General features: G+C 44.2%; 1 protein-coding gene across 10 annotated transcripts in view; it reads right to left on the reverse strand.

Moving 5' to 3' along the window:
- Window positions 1-5,749, reverse strand: part of LOC119955747 (spermatid perinuclear RNA binding protein) — a 215,304-nt gene extending 209,555 nt beyond the window's left edge. For 3 of the 10 annotated variants that reach the window (XM_038782269.1, XM_038782270.1, XM_038782271.1), the window contains exon 1: window positions 5,566-5,744. The gene's annotated coding sequence lies outside the window, so the exon portion shown is untranslated. Of the gene's footprint in view, window positions 1-4,539; window positions 4,560-4,662; window positions 4,683-5,565 lie in introns of those variants that run through there. The other 7 variants (XM_038782268.1, XM_038782274.1, XM_038782273.1 and 4 more) reach the window with 7 other exon arrangements.
- Between the last annotated feature and the right edge of the window lie 251 nt (window positions 5,750-6,000).

A 6,000-nucleotide genomic window follows, 5' to 3' on the forward strand; every position in this document is an offset into this window, starting at 1 on the left:
AAAATCTTCTGAAACTTAAGTCAAGTTCCTTACCATACTGCAAATAAAAAAGATGAAATATATAATAGCACGTCTCATAAGATTAAGGAACAAAATGTCACAGAATTGAATTTGCCTTTTCACTTAAAATGCATATATATTTTGAATTAAAATAATTATCTTTCCTTTGAAAGACCTATTTTATTTAAACAGTAGAATTACATATTATTTTAAAAATACAGCATTAGCCAACAATTTGGATTGGACTTTGTTTATTGTCAAGTGTACCGAATTGAAGGGAATTGTTTGAAGATTTACATTTAGGACATATTCTCTTCAAGGGTTGCCACTATTGTCACCCAAGTATTCCCATATTGATGCATTGTGTTAAGCAGATAGAATAAACATATAACTGACCATGCTCCTCGAACAGTTCTACAGAACAGTTGATGTGTCCGCTCCTTGAAAAGGAAAACTCAGCACCCGTTTTTATTTCAAAATATCAGCAGTTTATTGCAGAAACATATTCCTTTGCGCGTCTGATCATAGAGAAATGAACTAGTGTTGCAATTATCTTCCCATCCACTGCATTCTAGGCACTAGTCAACAATGCAGTCATACATACACAACAGGAAGTTTCATTTTAATAATATCCACAAGCTAATTAAAAATAAAATTGAAATTTGTCAAAAAGAAACTTTTACTTTGGTTGACCTTATTCCGTTATAATTTGACACATCCACATTTACTTGCCTTCTCTCTGCCTGTCACTTGTGGATTGGTTCTGTATAGAGCTGGGTTGCTGAAATAAGATGGTTTGTTGACCAGTTCTTCTGACCCATGGCATGTGTTCCCCTTAAAGGGGAAAACATACAAGAAAATAAATAATCGGGACCACTCTAACGGAGCATATCAACAAAAGCCAGATGTGAAAATCTAATCTTGGAGGGTATAACTAAATGCGAGATGGGAGGGAGTAGGGTGCATTGGTTTCCTCACAGTCAGTGGGGTCGTGTATACACGGAGGCATTCCAGGGTTGTTATTTTTTTTAATTCATGGGATGCGGGCATCGCTGGCTGAACGACCATTTATTGTCCATCGCCGAGGGCATTTAAGAGTGAACCACATTGTGTGCCACTATAGAACCTAATTGGCAGTCAAAGAGAGCTTCCATGGCAAACTTCCATTTCCTTGATTTCAAAGTGGTCAATACACAAGATGACCAGAAACAAATAGTCCGGGAGAGAAAAATCCAAGCACCATAATCAGGTCCTGGACAGGCAAAACAGTGCAGATACATTGACCAACTCTACTGACCTAATAGTGCTCAGCTCGGGTCATTTTACAAGAGCTAGCTATTCCTATCTTCCTATTATAAAAGAGGGCGGTTATTAAAAATATGCACAGGCTAATGCAACACTTCAACTTTTCTCCTTCTGGAATTCTCACTGCCACCGAATAAAAGACTTGGGGAGGCAAATAGTTTTCGATACAAATTAACACCATCTCTATCTAATAGCAATAGTTGCTGAATTTGACGGCTCTGTTGCAGTGGCATCGGTGCCAGAAAATATGACGAGCCATTCAAATGTCCACTGGCTTCAGCAGAATGGGTGTAACGTTCTTGTCGGGGCGGCCTGATTTATATTACAAGAACACTTGGATTGGATTTGTTTATTGTCATGTGTACCGAGGTACAGTGAAAAGTATTTTTCTGCGAGCAGCTCAACAGATCATTAAGTACATGAAAAAAAGAATACAAAAGAAAATACATACTAGGGCAACACAAAGAGCACAATATAACTACATAAGCACCGGCATTGGATGAAACATACAGGGGTGTAGTGTTAATCAGGTCAGTCCATAGAGGATCGTTTAGGAGTCTGGTGACAGCGGGGATTGATCTGTTTTTGAGTCTGTTTGTGCGTGTTGTCAGACTTCTGTATCTCCTGCCCGATGGAAGAAGTTGGAAGAGCAAGTAAGCTGGGTGGGAGGGGTCTTTGATTATGCTGCCTGCTTTCCCCAGGCAGCGGGAGGTATAGATGGAGTCAATGGATGGAAGGCAGATTTGTGTGATGGACTGGCTGTTCATGACTCGCTGAAGTTTCTTGCAGTCCTGGGCCGAGCAGTTGCCATACCAGGAGCACCAGGAGATACCTGCCATCAGCAGCACGGTTCAATTCCTGTACCAGCCTCCCCGAACAGGTGCCGGAATGTGGCGACTAGGGGCTTTTCACAGTAACTTCATTGAAGCCTACTCGTGACAATAAGTGATTTTCATTTCATTAGGGGCTGGTTTAGCTCACTCGGCTAAATCGCTGGCTTTTAAAGCAGACCAAGCACGCCAGCAGCGCGATTCGATTCCCGTACAAGCGCCGGAATGTGGCGACTAGGGGCTTTTCACAGTAACTTCATTGAAGCCTACTCGTGACAATAAGCGATTTTCATTTCATTACAGGGAGGTTGGAGTATAAAAGTTGTGGTTATAAGGATTTCATGAGATCACCCGAGTATTGGTTTCCTTGCCCAAGGAAGGACATACTTGCCGTAGAGTGCAATAAAGGTTCACTAGATTGAGTCCTACACAGGGCTGTCCTATGAGAAGTGATCGCGTTGAAAAATTGATAAATGGGCTTGACATAGATTACATAGAATTTACAGTGCAGAAGGAGGCCATTGGCCCCATCGAGCCTGCACCGGCTCTAGGAAAGAGCACCCTACCCAAGGTCAACCCTCCACCCTATCCCCATAACTCAGTAACCCCACCCAACACTAAGGGCAATATTGGACACTAAGGGCAATTTATCATGGCCAATCCACCTAACCAGAACATCTTTGGACTGTGGGAGGAAACCGGAGCACCCGGAGGAAACCCACGCACACACGGGGAGGATGTGCAGACTCTGCACAGACAGTGACCCAAGCCGGAATCGAACCTGGGACCCTGGAGCTGTGAAGGGATTGTGCTTTCCACAATGCTACCGTGCTGCCCCTTGACAGGGTAGATGTCCCTGGCTGGTGAGTCTGGAACTCAAATGTCATAGACAAGATAAGGGGTGGACCATTTCAAATGGAAATTTCTTCACTGTGGGGTTGCGAATCTTTAGCGTTCTCTACGTCAGAAGGCTGTAGAATCTCGGTCAATGAGTATATTGATGGTTGAAACTAATCAATTTTGGACACTAGGGCAGACAACTTGAGTCAATGTACAAGTTCAGCTGCAATCATACTGAACGGCAGAGCAGGTTTATTGGGCTGTCCAGTCTACTCCTGCATATATTTTACACATTCTTATTAACAAGCATGGGGTCAGCTTCTACACATTAATTGTTGTCAGCCAACTTTATTGCTTTGATTTCTTTTCGATAAAGTCTCCGGTGGCTCAACACCGGCAAAACCGAAGCCAGCTGTTTAGTGTCCAGAAGCCAACATCTTTTAAGCAATGTGCCATAGATATAATCCAGAACAAGTTCAATGCCCAAATCAGAATATTAAACTGATCAAAAAATTCCTACGATATGGCAAAATAATATAAATTCTATCCCAATACAGCAGGTTGTTTTCTGCAGATAGGCAACTTGACAAATTCAATTAAATTCAAAATACAAACCCACACAGAAAAAGCTTCTGTACAGATTACTACATCCCAGAATACACACCAGTGAAGTTTAACAAGAAAAATGTTTAATTTCAAAATAATTCTGATCCAATGTCCTTCTAATTCTGTAGACGATTCAAATAAATCTATTCCTCTAACAAGGCCTTTTTAAAAGATAGGATATAAATCATGAAATAAAGTGAGAGTAATATTTGTACATGGCCTGTATCTCCATGCTTTGAGCATAGTGAAAACAGAAACTAGATTTGAATCTACAGCATTCGTATTTTTAAAGAACTATGGAACTTGACGCTCTAATCTGCCACTGTGCTGGTCTCACCCGTAATCTTCGACATTCCCGAGAGAGTTTTACAGTTCACACGAAGATCTGGGGGAGTCAACCACCATGCACCGACAGTGAAACGTTTCACTTACACGCAAGCTATAAATATTCTGCGCAAAGGCAGCGAAGGTATTTTGCAGTGCTGCATATTCTAAACTTAATGCAATTTTGCAAAACTGAAGGAAAATATCAGTTCTATGTGGAAGAAGCTCGTTTGCAAATAATGCATGGCTGAATTGGACAGCTTTCGATTGAACAAGACGGGCGGGTTTTCCAATGCATGATTAAATATTCTGCATATCAACAGAGGCGAATTTATATAATTCCAAACGGCACCTTGTTTACTGCCTTAAATCGGGTAGGAAATGTGTTCGAATTTTGTGTATGGTTCATTTTATATACACACTTACAACGATTACTCATGATATGGAAAGTAAATTTGGGTCAAGGACAATACGACAACCCGGAATTTGGACGAAAAGACAAAAAGAAAAGACGAATTGAAATTCGAAACGATTTGAATCTGTAATAATTGCTGACTGGCTGCAAAGAAAAACCGAATTCTTCATCAGAAGACGCTGAATTGCATTAAGTGCCCATGTCGAACGATGCACCTACCCTCAGCCACGCTAGCCTGCCAAATAGTAGACCCCTATAAACCCCAAGACGGAGATCACTTCTGCTAACTTCCAGGTCGATTGCAGGGTTTTAGGGGGACATTACAGGAACGGAATATCCAACCTGGTACGAAACTGTTCCGCGGGGGGGAGGAATGTAATTTTCTCTCTCAGCGGTATAATGCCAGGATAAAGCAAAGAAGTGTGCGCGTTCTTCCGTCCTTCCCTGCCGTGAAGTGACACGAACCGGGAGACGGAAGTAACCGGCGGCATTGCGACCAGTAAACCCAAGGCAATTTTCACAGTGACGCGAAATATTTCACGCTTTTAAAGGGGGAGGACTTTATTCAAACGGGGGAGTGGGGGGGTATGTAGATAAAAACACTTTAGCACCTCGCGAACACCGCAGATTTATTTATTCTTCAACAGTACATTTTCACTGAAGAAATGCATTACAAAAACAAAGCCCACACGCTGAGCCGCAGCACTTCCTTTTACAAAAGATACCCCCCCCCCCATCACAATTTTCAACCTTTCGCGTCTTTAGGAGAGCCACCTTCCATGCCAGAGGTCATGAAAAACACACAAAGCGATGGACCCTTTAGACACAATCATTTTAATAACCTGACCCACAAAGTACACCAGCAGAAAGAAAAGCTCCCCTACCCGAGCCCCGACCTAGTTTCACTTTCTCTCTCCCCCCCCCCCCCCAACTCGCAATCCTTCCCCACATCACATCGTCCAAATCAAAGTTATTTTAAAATTTAGAACATAATTCCCCCTCCCCCCCCAAAAAAAAATAGACGCACACAGAACAAAACCAATGTCCCATTGGGATCACTATCTGGCAGGAAGCAGCTTTGGGCGCGTCTGCGCATGCCCCGGTTGGCCCGGCGACATGGGCTCACTATTTCGCACCGGATGGGACCTGGATCCGACTAGACCACGCGCGAGAGAGACGGAGAGGAAAATACACACAGGCGATGTTTATTTTTTTTTTAACAGAAAATATCGCGGCGAAACTCACCCAAGTCGAATCGGCAACCACGGCCGAGCTGGGTGGGGGTTTCAAGAAGGTGAATTCATTCGCTCCGCGGTGGACGAGGGAAATCAAAGCCCACGAGTGAGGAGTGTAAGTGAAGTGACCTGAACGCGCGTCCTCCAGTGCGGGCGGGGAAACTCGGCAGCTCGAGCGCCGGCACCAACCGCCGCTCACGTGGGGCTCGCGCCGGCGCCTCCCATTGGTCCGCGCCGCGCGCTCCTTGGAGACGGGGCCTCCTCCACATCAGAGGAGGCGCCGGCGCGATGTCCTCCACATCAGAGGAGGCGCCGGTTCTGCTGCCGACTCGAGGCGGCGGCAGCAGAACATGAGCAATCGGCAGAAGTGTAAGTGAGTGCGGGCGGCAGGCAGGACAGGGAAAGTAGCCAGGCCGCCGAGTAGGAGAGGAAAACTCCCACGGGT

Source organism: Scyliorhinus canicula, chromosome 21, assembly GCF_902713615.1.
Source record: "Scyliorhinus canicula chromosome 21, sScyCan1.1, whole genome shotgun sequence".
Taxonomy (NCBI): Eukaryota; Metazoa; Chordata; class Chondrichthyes; order Carcharhiniformes; family Scyliorhinidae; genus Scyliorhinus; species Scyliorhinus canicula.